The sequence below is a fragment of the Anopheles darlingi genome, chromosome 2, assembly GCF_943734745.1.
Source record: "Anopheles darlingi chromosome 2, idAnoDarlMG_H_01, whole genome shotgun sequence".
In the NCBI taxonomy this organism is placed as follows: Eukaryota; Metazoa; Arthropoda; class Insecta; order Diptera; family Culicidae; genus Anopheles; species Anopheles darlingi.
The window spans coordinates 46,043,453-46,056,902 of record NC_064874.1 but is presented as its reverse complement, the minus strand read 5'-3'; the positions used below and the strand labels follow the sequence as shown (position 1 = coordinate 46,056,902).

General features: G+C 49.9%; 2 protein-coding genes across 2 annotated transcripts in view; both read right to left on the bottom strand.

Moving 5' to 3' along the window:
* The window catches only part of LOC125950687 (inositol-trisphosphate 3-kinase A-like), a 29,547-nt gene extending 16,100 nt beyond the window's left edge, over nt 1–13,447 (bottom strand). The window contains exon 1 of the mRNA XM_049678907.1: nt 12,872–13,447. The gene's annotated coding sequence lies outside the window, so the exon portion shown is untranslated. The remainder of the gene's footprint in view (nt 1–12,871) is intronic.
* The window catches only part of LOC125950738 (calmodulin), a 228,753-nt gene that overhangs the window by 71,583 nt on the left and 143,720 nt on the right, over nt 1–13,450 (bottom strand). The window lies entirely within an intron of this gene.

Genomic DNA, 13,450 nt, shown 5'->3' with positions numbered 1-13,450 from the left:
GAAGGGAGGGCCCTGCGGTCTCTTTGCGGCCGCCCTCTTTGCTTCTGCTACTGCTGCTGCTGCTACATGGACTCCTGCAGCATGGATGAGAAAGCGACAAAGGCCATTCCGCCGTTCGCTGATCCGCATAATGTGTTCCGCGATAGTGCTGTGATGACAGTGCGGCAGCGGCACAACCAGTGTCGCATAACGCATCCAATTCTCTCCGCCTCGCAATGGTTATGGTGCAATCGCTGCTGGAATGCTGGAATCAAATTACCGGTGGCAATATTTCGCCCAACTTTATGGGACTTAAGCTGCTTTGTGAGTGCTACTTGTGCGCGAGCGGTTGTTCACACATACTTCGCCGGAGTCTTATTACCGCAATAAGACACCCGTGGACATGCTTACAGCTTTGGCCATTTCCTTGATTTAATGAATCCACTCACTGGCCTGGCTGGCAGGCTGGCAGGCTTTATCAAGACGATCGATGGATCGTCAACGAAGACGCGGGGTTTTTGGGGGAACCACGAAGCGAATGCCCTTTTCACGGCGATCTGCATTAGCATTAATCGTGAATGAATTGTAATGGTTCGCTCGGACTTTCTCTCAGCTCTCGGATTGAACCATATTCGGGTCAAAAACAAAAAAAGGATCAACGTTTGTTAAACCGAAAAATGAAGAGAATACGAAAGTAATGCCACCTGCATGATTGATCACCTTCAACTAATTCCTCCGCTTTCCTGGTGGTGGGCTATCGCTGGCAAACGACACAAATCCTTAGCACCTCTCGTGAAAAGGGATTGTAAGACCGGAACGGAGTCCGGTACAAACCGAGGCCTATCCTTCCTTTACACATCGCCGGTCGGTCGGTCCGATAAGAGCGAAAGATTTATGCGAGATCAGCTTAATGACGGTGTAAACCGAACGATAAAACACGGAAAACATCATCGTCGTACAAGGTACATCGTAAGCCTCATGTCATCACCACCACCAGAAGCAGCACCAGGCACCAGCTCGTGGCTCCCGCGGTGCATCCGAAAGCTTCTTGTTCCGGACACTTGAAGGCTCCTCAAAATGCTGCACAAATAATGTACTTCTCGTGTTCTTCGATGGCCACGATTCGCGCGATTCGCGATTAGCAACACCAACGAACGCTACTACACTACTACTACAGCACGCGAGGCATCGACAATCGACGATCACAACCTGGGGTTGGGGTTGTAAGAACAGCATTCGCGGGGAGGTGGTTGTTGTTGCGCGATAGAACATCGATAAACACATGTTTTGATTGTGAGGCGAGCACCACCCGGTTGAACTCATTCCCAGCCTCTCGACCCGACCCGACCATGGACGATATTCCGTGGGATCCGGGACGGGGATTGAAACGGTTGGTCAAACGGTGGTAAGTGGTAGTTCTTTCTTCCTGCCACCTTTTTAATGTGTTCGATTAGCTATTCTACCAGTTTCGATTCCGTCCCGTGACGCGAAGATCGCTCATCGACGCATCAAGACGCAGTGGCGATCGCGATGTACCTCCTGTGGTCCGCCAACAGAAGGGCCAAACGCATTCATTAAACGTGATCCGCGATCCGTACCTTGCCGCGGGCTTTCAACACCCGGGCCGCGGGGTGTTTCCCATTTTCGTTTTATTGATGTTATACGACATGCCATGGCATGTTGTAGCTCCGCTTATCTTATCGCATCTTATCGTCGCGCTCGCGATCTACAACGCCTCGTAGTTCCTTCCTCGTAGTAGTTAGCCACCGGCAGCAGCCGGACACCATGGAATGGACTCCGATTAATCAACTGTTCTCCTCAAGCAACCGGCAGATGATAGACCGTGGACCGCGGCCCTAGGAGCCTATCCCAACCACCGGTGCCGGGATCGGTGTTTTATTATCGGGAAAATGATAATAATTATTTTATAATTACCACCTCGCCACGCCGGCCAGTGCATAGACATCTTCGGTTGCCTGCGGCGGGGATCGCAAGGTGCAAGGAAGATGTATTTGCTGCTGATGCTGTTGATGATGCTGCTGCTTGTGTTGGGAGTGTCGCGAAGCAACTAACGCACTCATAAGCAGGCTTTTAAGCCGTCATTTAAGTGTTCGCATATTTTACGCGTTGGTACGTGTTTGGCGAAAATTAAGTCGTTGACGCCATGTCGTTCATTGAGGGATATAGGAAGCTGCTATATATGCACCGAGCACCGTCCTGACATCCGCCGAAGGAGTGTTTGTGCTGTGATGAAAGATGATCAAACGGAAAACGGAGTGACGGGGGTGCCAGCAAATGAATCATCAATCATGCGATCGTTCGATTGTCGATTGTCGAAATGAACAAAAACAAAAGCAAAAAACAGGCAACTCCACAACCATCGGTGCCATCTCCAAACAGCAGACAAGGGTCTGAGTCTGTCGTTGATCGAGCACTCCAATGGCGCCCCATTCATTCGCCATCTCGGAGAGATGGCGCTGCGCCGTGATCGTTGCAGTGATTTCTTCATCAACCTTCTAGCACCATCTATTCCCACACCGGGCATTGGCGTGGCGTGTTGTGCAGTTCGTAATGCGTAAATGCGGTTTGCATAAAAAGGGTCCCTCGCGACGGGGCCGCGCATCCATCATACCGTGCGGGGTTTGGGTGGGGAGGGCGACGTAATCGTGGCCACGCCATCACCGTCGAGGTAGAGGATGGATGCACAAGTCAATGCGATGTCGACATCGAGGCTCTCTTTACACGCAAACCGCTGCCGATGCCGCTGCCGCTGGTTGGTACTCGAACCAAGCAGCGAAACCCTTGGCGACCTTTCCATGCGTACAGTTCTTGGACTGAGTGTGTTGGGCTCTTGAAGATCACTTGAGATCGCGCGACGGCTCCAATTGGTGGTGGTGGTGGTGGAGGTAGCAGCAGCGAGAGGAAACGGCGCACGATTGACGGCAACTCGAAGCTCGAATTCTCGAAATCAATCGACTGGCTGGCTGGTGGGTTGGTTGCCGGTCCGCCAGTGACGAGTGAGGTCCACGCATGCGCGAGCTGATCAGCTGATTGCGATCGTGACTGGCGTTCCCTTCGCTAGCCAGCAATTGTGGTGCAGCCTCTCTCTCTCTTACCATACTGGGCTTGAGACGATCGAGAACGTCTCCGGCCACGTTACGCAGCTAGTCCGGCCTCCGGATGGTCCGGGTGTGGAGTGGTGTGTTGGTGGCCATTTCTTCGCGAGCATCACCAGCCGATGCCGTTGAATCGATCGATGCTTATGGCCCGGGGAGCATTCCTTCAACCCATTTTCGGTACGCTCGATCGGAATTAATTCATCAATAATCGTCCACCTAAACTGGGTACGACCGGCCACTCTTCTTCGATCGATCGTGGATCGATCGTGAATGCGTTTGACCATCAGCGGGCAGCACTCGGCGGCGCTGCACGAAGACACTCTCCCTGTCTGGCCACGGATGGTCGGCCCATTTGCGTCACAGTTTGTCGATGCAGGCGCAAGGTGTTGATTAGTGCAATCCGTCTCCACGCTGAATAATTCAACAACCAAAGGCGGGTGATAAAGCTGAGCATACAGCGATTGCCCACAGCCGATTGGGCAAGCGAGAATTGCGGAGAGAAGAGCTGTTCATACCGAGATGCACACGGACTAAAACATGGCTTCGTGGCGTGCCATTGTTCCATAAACATTCTGTAGACTTAAGATAGGTTTAGGTTTGCTTCTGAATACAAGCATACGATTGGAGCAACACCCTTTGAGACGAGGTTGGTCAACAAAGCAGCTATCTTAAATGCCAAAGGGAGGTTTTTGTGTAGTTTGCTTTCTTTAAACAACATTTACGGATAGCAGCAAATGAAACCTCAAGACAGAATTTAAAAGGTAGAATGTAATATAAAATTATCACAACTAAAACATTAGGAACATTCCTATGTCATTCTGATGGATCAGGAAGGGCTTCATGTAAAATAAGTGCTTGAAATATTATTGACAACAAGTAGTCAATCTATTGCATTAAGCAAGGCACGGAATAGAAACAGAATGAGCGCATGCATCTCATGTTCCAAGACCATATAATGATGCAATATAACATCACTCTTTGGCGCCGTATTGTCTTAATTCTGAATAGCATCAACATATGAAAAGGACAACTGATGTCGTCTTAATGAATTGTACTATAAATCATTTTTAACGGTATGTGGCATACATGTGTACACACAAATATATAGTATGCACATGTATACCAATCACCGACCAATCCTGCAACATTGCAACATAGATCCACAAAACAGAGCCATTGCGACAAAGAGCCGCTAGATGTTTATGTTACATTAACTGAAGCACAGTCTGGGTCCTGTGTATAAACACAACATCAACCATCAAGTGTGGCAAGCCGCCTGCGCACTTACCAGGTAGACAAACAAGCGACAATTTAAGCACTTAGAACGAAATGCATTCTATAAATGTCACCAACGCAGAACAGAACAGAAAGCTAGAAGAAGCCATCTCATTTTCGCCCCGAATTAAACCTGACTGGGCTGTCGGTTCCAGCTAAGTTTTTTTTTCTAGGTTGATACAACTATGCTTAATTATTGTGCAAAATTTGAGCCGAATCCGTCAACCGGTTTTGCTTACAGCAATTTTTTAAGTAAGTCGATGTCAATAGTGAGCGGCGTTATCATGGGTGACGACATTGAACAAAGAATAAGCTTACAGTTTTGTTGCAAAAGGCCTTTGGGAATAATACTCTATCGAAAACTCGTGCATAAGCCTTCAAAAGTGTTTGGACCGATACCACCAGTTTACCTTGTTCTGGTTGCTCATTAACTTCCTCAACCGATGAAAACATCGATAAAGTGAAAGATATGGTGTTCGAAAATCATCTTTATACCTTGAGACAGTTGTTTCATGAACTTAACATATCGGTCCGTAACATTTTGATTGATTTTTTGGACATGAAACGTGATGGACCAGGACTCGTTCCAAAAGAGGTTTTTTTAATTTTTTTTTAAATTTTCTATTTTTCCCTCTAAAACTCAAAAAATATCATCGAAAAACGGGATGACGGATTTCACTCAAATTTTGCGCAATAGTTAAGGACAGTTGAACCAACCTAGGAAAAAAACTTAACTTGATCTTAAGGCCCAGTCAGATTTAAATCGGCGATTCCCGGTACTTTCTCGACAGAATGTAGATGTTTAAAACGAAATGCATTTCCGTACTTTTAAGATTCTTCCAATTTCATATTTTGGAGCAGATCAAATTCATTTCATATGAAATATAATGTGACAACGTGTTCTGATCACGCGATTCACTCATTTGCAGAACCTTCATTCCCTTTTCATCCACAACAACGCAACCTCCCAGAAATGTTCACAAATTATCGTAACGATCGGACACGCTTTCCCTCCCCCGGCACTACGCTTCTTATTCGCACTCCGCTCATGCCCGCAATATTCGTAACAAATGGCAAATACGCGAGGACACCCCCCGGGCACATTCTTCACCTTACCATTCGACCTTCCCGACGCTCCCGCGACGATCCGGCGATCGAATCAATCGGGCATATCGCATTCAACACCGTGTGCGCGATCGGACAGCATAATACAACCGGACGCCTCGGATACATTCAATTGCCCTTCGGGCGCACGACAGCGCGAGAAAATCGCAATAAATATTCCATTGCAAACAACGATTTGCCCATAATTTGTCCGAATACCGCACGCACGGATGCGTCCTCCCGCTCCCTCTCTCTCTCTATTTCTCTCGTCCTTCCTTCCACCGCTCACCACCGGGACAGCACCGGGAATCGCGGATTGGAATGGTTCTGGAACCGAACGCGCGAAATGTATGCGCACACTCTGTGTGTGTGTTTGTGTTTTTGTGAGTTGCATGGTCGTATTTTAAATTAACTCGTTTATTTTAACTTAATTGACTGAGGTAATTTACGACCTCGGACGGACGGACGGACTCCCTGTGAGGGCTGTGTCCATGCGAACGCGAAAGTTGCTCCCTTCCTGTTCGAACGCTAAAAGTACGCCACAAAAAAAAAAGCATCGCAGAATTCTGGGACCCCGGCCTCGATACCTTCACTCGATGAGCAAGTGAACGCGATACGCAAGTCCCAAAAAGCGCACAGTGTGAGGGGTGGAGGGAAAAAGGAGTCCAAAAGGGACCCAAGGACGGACCTCGACTTCCTCCGATGAAAACCGTGGTGGCGATCTGGCGGAATCTAGACGGTTAGCGGCGCACAACATTACGCTCACTTATGACAGAAACGTTATCAGATGTGATCCATTTCGGGACCCTCTCCGTACACGCCAGCCGATGTCCTGTTTGCCCCTGCCCGCCTTCCCTAGCTAGCCCCCACCCCATCCATCAGCTTGCCCTTGCCTTGTCCGATCTACCATTTTGGGTTTTGTGTTTTGTGTGTAATGTACTTTTTTTTTTATTTTGATCGTCTTGCGTTCCGCTCCTTGAGATCTGGTCCTGAAAGTTGTTGGAATGTTCACTGTTTGCCGATGCAGCACAAAAAGTAAATACTGCACACTGGCTGCAACGTGCCAAGCATCACAGTTTGACGAGTGGCCAACATTTTAAACCCAACAACGGGACCAGAACCAGAGAGAATGGCAGGGGAGAAAGGGAAAAGGGAACGGGTGGGGCAAGGCTCGCCCCAAAACAGTGCGCAATTAACCTCCCCCTCCTGCTCCTGGAACGGAACGTCCATAACGTCCACAGGCATGATGAATGGCTGTCGAATTGCGTCGCATTGTTGGCGGCAGTTGGCCGGAAAATGTGGAATAAATCATAACACGTACCATCCGCATCGACCGTGGCCGGGACCGGGACCGGGCTCGGGCTTGGGACGGTCAAGTGCCGCGAACGAAAATGTCTTGATTATCATATATTAAAGGTAGGTAACGGGCGGTTTTTTTTTTTTCGAGGAGGGAAACCCAGTCTGGGTCCTTTTATACACATTTTAACACGATCTCCGAGCATCATTCACGGCACGGCGCAGAATCTCGTGGCCCATTCCGGCGTACGATATCAAAATTATACGCATTTTATGCATTTCATCGTAATTTACGATCATCATTATGCATTGCATTGTGGAAATTTGATCGCAACGTTACGAGAGGCGTTGCTGTTGCGTGAGAGGTTAAAAGTTCACGCCCGTCAGCGATAATGATATTTCAGGAATATGATCACCGGTGTGGGGCGCATGAATGAGACACAGAACATGAGCTTCCGGTCCTTCGGGAACGGAAGCGTCCCTAGTTTGGTTTAAGACAAAAAGAAAATCCTCGAAATTTCGTGACCAATGGTACACTCCATCCTTGGATTGTTGCCTTATTTCAGAGTTCCAGGCTGCACGGGGACGTTTCCAGGGTTACGGGGGACGAGGGTTACTTCGATAACGTACCAAGACCCAGCGAGAGATCGCGACTGGTGCACAGCGATGCGATATACTTGCGCGGTCAATAAAGTGAATGGAGCTGTCACTGGAGCGATCAGGATCGATCAGGCTCTTGGTCTCGCCGATCGCGCTTTCGCTCTACTGCTACGCCCGACCCGGAGCGAAAATCACTGTTGACAGCTGCAAAATGTCAAATTCATCAAAAACCCATTAATCAACGCCATGTCGGGGGAAAAAGAGTTTTATTTCCATTTCTCTCTTTTTTGGCTGTTCTTTTTTTGAGAATGGGAGAGAGAGGGCTGTTCGTGCTGTTCGTGTCGATCGGCGGAACGACGGAACGATCGATCGATTGCGATCGCCATCGGAGTCAAAATGGAACGCCATTGGAAGTGGATTATCGCAAAACGGACGGAAGGTGACGACGCTCCGTTTTGTCACCGGTCCAAGAGAAGGTCCAGACTGGAGAAAAGGCTTAAAAAGGACATCAGTTGTGTCCCAGTTGTGAGTGTGTGGCGGTGACAGTTACAAAATGTCGGATGCTGGTGCACCCTTTCTTCCCTGTTAATTTCTCTGTTTGTTCGTCTTGTCCAATCAATCCCAGACGACGGCTGTTGCCGGGTTCCAATGTTTCCCCAATTGTCCCTTGACAAACAACATTCTTTCACGAAAATAATTACCACGCTTACCATATGCAGATAAGGGGAACATTATCTGATTACCAACCCTAAACCGTGGTAACAGGGCCGCCGACCCATATTGGAGTGAACGAGCGACACGAAGCTAGCGTGCCAGCTGGTCAGCTAGCCGGCTATCCGGCTGGCGGGGCCCTCGTCAGGGGCCACACTTTAGCCGTGAACCGATAATCATAATGATGATGTTGTCAACTGCTGGACATCAGTCATTCGAGCACACGGACAGACGGGTAACCATTAGTGCTGATGGTTAGTGCAGGGAACTGCTGGAAAGCTGGTAAGCTCGGAAGCTCGCGATCCGATCGGGCTCCTAGGTAGGAGCCAGTAATAACATTTATTATCGCCACTTAACCCCCACCCGTCAGCATGGCCAGCATAGTTTGCGTTGCAGTCAGCGCGGTTGCAGCAAAGTGAAAAATCTTCGAACCGCCTCTCACTCCAGGGAATCCCCCATCCCCAAACCATCTACTTAAGTCAACTTAAGAAGTTAAGTAATTATATAATTTTGACATGACCCCGCCAGCCAGCCAGCCAGCCAGCTCCAAGGGATCGGTGGACGACGATTTAATTTTTTGGAGGCCGATCGCAGCCCAAAGACGAAGACGAACCATATCATTTTTACAACAACCCCTCTCGCCAGCATCGAAGGCGCATAAATCAATAAACATTCCGAACTAAACGGTACGATCGGGCTCGTAAATGAATTAATTTTGGAAACGGTTTAACGGTTGGGCGATGCTGCTACTGCACCAGTTGTCGCATGTTGTATAACATCTCTCGACCGTCCGTCCGGCAATCCAATAATAAGAAGAGTAAGTTGTCATTCAATTCGGCTGATTGATGTCCATCACCATCATCCTGCAGTGACGCCGATACCATGTTGATCGCGACTCGAGATCGCCACGAAGCGAAGAGTACAGTAGTCTTCACTCACCGGAATTTAAACATATTTTCGGTTCGGTTTTTTTGTTCCGTTTGTATGTTTCGTTTGCTGCTGCTGCGAAAAGCTCTCCGGTTTCACTTCGCATTTCGACAGCCGTCAATGTGGCTTCCATAAATTTCCTTTTCCCAGTGGCCCCCCCAACACAAAAAAACCAACGTTACACCCGCGGACAGGTCGAGCCTTGTCCGTAACCCGGAGTCGACCGATAAACGGCCAACATAAAATGTTAATCACCAAATAAACATGAAAACCAAATCCTTCCTTCCACGCGATCGAGCGAACGAGCGCCCCGTCCCGAAACATACCAATTGATCACTCCTCGCTACCAGCACCGCGATCGCGGGACTCGCTTGACCGATTGGTTTATTATTAAGCTTTCATGTGGTGGGGGCCTTCAACAAGTGGGGCAAGTGGACGTTTTATGAGTCGCGACGCTACTCATAAACTTTAGTAAACTACGTAATTGATCAATAAAACGAAGTTTCCCCTAATTGGCGTTCGAGCAGCGCTTTTTGGCAGAAAAAATCGCTGCCGTAGCATCCTCAAAAAAAAAGTAGCCTTCAAAGCATCGCGATGCATCGCGATGTGGCCATGAATTCGTCACCAGCAGACCAGCATGCGTCTTTTCCGGTGCGGTGACAGCGCAGAGACACCTCGAAATAACAACGACCACAACAACAACAGCAGCGACAGCGACAACGACAACGAGAAAGAACGAACAAAACAAAAAAACAACGACAACAAGAGGCAGGATCGAAATCACTCCCGCTCCATCCATCGCACCGATGTCCAAATTAGGATTAAATAAGTGCACCAAACGGTCGTTCGCGAGGCCTCCTCGGGGCGCACTACAACATCGACGACGACGACGACGACGCTAACTGCTTGCACCCCAAAATTGGTGCGAAAAGGACTTCATTCGACGATGTGGCGAACGACGCGCCGAGCGGCAAAGTTCACTAAAGTTGCTGGTGACTGGTGTTGCCTGGAAAGCATCGACCACAAGACCACAAAAAACGAAAGAAAAGCCAACCGCGCTAACGACGGGCCACGGGAGCACCACGAGAGAGCCCAATGACGACCAAAATGGTAATTAGCGGTGGCCGGCGGTTGGGACTATGCGCGAAAAACGTCGCAGCTCGCGGGTCGCGCGGCTTTTACCATTCCGACAGCAGCTCCGCGCTCTGCTTTCTGCACGCGACAAAGCCGTGAACTCGGCCGAGCCGGCGCTAAGATCATAAAGCTGGATTTGAACACCGGCTGGCTGGTTGGTTGGCGTGGAAGTGGCGTCCTTTTTAATTGATGCTCACCACAGACCGGTGCGTCAAATGGTTCCCCCCCGATCATCAGCCAGGAAGGATGGTTTTTGGTGGCCTTTTCGGCCCCAGGCCTGCCGGGGCTCTGGTCGCAGGTGTGAGCAATTATGCGCCAAATTACGGATCGCCGCCGGAGCGCATTCGCGCGCCCCCTCGGGGCAGTCATCGCTCATCGGGTCGTGTCGTAGGCGCCACTCGGGGTCCCCTGGCTCGCCAGGGTTAGAGCGGTCGCCCGATATGGGCATTCCTGAAATTAAGCCTAAATCAACGTCCATTAGCCGCGGAGGTGACAGTCCAGCGTGGAGCGTGGAGCGTGGAGCGTGGAGTGGTGCACAGCGCGCGCTCAATTGCGGACCGTCGGACCTGTCGGACTGTCATTTTGGTGAGGCTTTGAGCTGGACATTCGTGGCCCGTCGAGCTGGCTTTGTGGTATGTCCGTGTCGGATCTTCGATGACGATGACGTCTTAAGTAGGCGTCAGGCTCCTCGAGTGCTACTAGTAGTAGGAGACAGGGCCATCATCAAGAGGGCTGGAATGGCCCCCCTCGCGAATGCGCAACCAACTGTCTGTCAGGCGGCTTGGCGGCTGTCCAGTCCAGTCCTGTGTGGAGTGTCTGGTGTGGTCTGAGTCGGGGTCGGTGTCAGTTACTGATCAAGTGTGCCAGTAACGTCGGCGTCAGGTAGGGTCATAGTTTAATGCTTCATTAAATGGCATTGACACGGGGTACCACGCATTTTCACACGGTTGTCAGAGGGGCAACGAACGGGGCCTCCGAAGGGACCTCCGAAAACCGAATCCATCATTCAGCTGCTCCTCGCAACCCACGGCAATGGGCAAACCCCCCTTTATTACCTTGAACTGTCTTGTGCTGGTGATGAGGTGTGATGGAATCGATCGTCAACTTTCGATCGTGTACCAGAAGGTGTGTGTGTGCGTGAGTGCGTGCGTGCGTTTGAATCTGCCAAGCCGAGCGGATGCAAATGACCTGCAATCAATCTGCCAGGAGAAATCGAATCGATCTTTCAGCACCAGCGCGGTGCTTCAAGAGACTCATAAAGAGGAGGACCTCCCTTTACTGTGTGTCTGCTCTCTCTCTATCTCTCTCTCTTTCCAGGACAGCATTCCAGACACAGGCTTTCACGGATATTTCGTCGCGCGATTACACGATCACCACGTACCGATCGTGTTGTTCGCCCTTGATTGTGGTATCGACAGCTGCTCACGACAACTACATGCATCCCCTTGACAGGTATTTCCACGAAATGCGTACACATGCAGCGTTCCATACAGGATTTGTGATCTCTTTCATTCTCTCATGAGGCTTCACGTGATCCTCGCGAAGTCAAAAAGTCAACTCTGATAAAGTAGCGAGTGACTTGCAGGAAGGTTTGGTCCGCTGGCGCTGATCACCAACAGCGTTCGACAACTACTGTTACGAGGCAGAGTTTTGCGCCATCAGCTGTAAGGGTTAATGCGCAGGACGGCAAAATGGACCGCATTCGGCCATTCGGAAAGGGCTTCTGAGGATCAAAGTTCGGTTCAACTGAACTGAACATAACAAAGCGCGAAAGTGTATCGCATGCTGACCATCAGCATAGGAAAGATCTATCAGTCGCTATCGCTCGTGAATACGTGACACACAATAGAGCAGGCAACACAACAGCAACAGCAGCTTCGACTAAAGCCAACGCGCTCCCCGCAGCTAGTCATCTCTCGATCGATTGGTTCGCGTCAAAACAAATTTAAATCTTAGACGAAACGCACCCCGGTCGACCCCTGCAGGCCATTGTGTTTGTGTGTTCATGCTCATACGGCGCTCATTGGCCCCGCAAAACACCAATCGCCATTCCATCCTTCCTGCTGGTGGTAGCCAGGTGGTCTAGGGTCCATTGGCTACCCTTTCCTGTTTTGGTGACGCACACTGTTGCTGTCGCCTTCTGACTTTGAAGCGATCTCGTATTACTTGCTGCTGCTCTTTTTGTTATGGAGAGTCCGACAATCTCGCCTCGGAAGCCTCGGAAGCCTTTAGCGGGACAACTCAGAAGCCGAGGCCCGAGGTCAACCGTTCAAAAGGTCGAACGCTCAAAAACAAGCTACCAACACGACACGACACAATGGTGACAGTGATGGTGGTAATGGTGGTGGTGGTAGTGGTTCACAACTGTTTGCGACGTAGTTGAGCAACCGGAGCTCATGGTTAACAGTGGTTTCGATAGGTTGAAGGGACGGTTACTGTTGGGCCGTTGGGCAGGCAGTGCAGAGGCAATACATTCAGAACAAACAAACATCGCACATACAAACACGAAACGCACGTCATCATCGAGTGCCGCCTAATGACTCCATCACGATATCGTCATTTCGTTGACGTTTTCCTCGCGTCACGTTCGAGTAGAATGGCTTCCGCTAGCTGGAATGCTAATATCAAAAACCCCTTCCACACGCCGCTATACACACACACACTCATACGTGCACAACGTTCCACGAACGAAGAAAGTGCTAATGTCGGTTTTATGTAATGCTCACCACCGGTGCACCAAAGCCACTAGCTGCTTTAATTGAATTGTCATTAGCGTGGCAGTGCAAGTAGCGCAAGTAAAACACTCAACCCGATGAAGTAGTAGCAGCAGCAACCGCAGCAGCAGGAGTTCAGGTGCTTTCCGACCTCGGGATGATGGTTCCCCGGGACTGATATGACTGACATCTCCATTACAACTACTACTTCGCAGTCATGACTAACGAGGGACAGATCGCTCGCTCTGCCTTTGCTCAGCCTCGCCAAACGCAATTAGCTTCTCGAGCGTGTAAAGACAGCGCGTCTATCGGCGCATGGTTTGCTGAAGGCAAATATAGAAATAAAAAAAAACCTTATTACCACTCCCAGTAGCACACACACACAGTCCACACCGCACCCTTTCGTAGCACTTGCACCGCGTACCGGCCTGGCATGTCAACAATTTGTAGCATTTTACTCCGGTGTGTGGAACCGTTTTAGGAAGCTTGGTCGAGCAGAGCCGGCAAAAGCAATGTGTCGTCGTCGTCGTCCCTCGCCCCGTTTGCTATAGCACCACTTCTCAGCTCAGTTCGAACACACACAGACACACA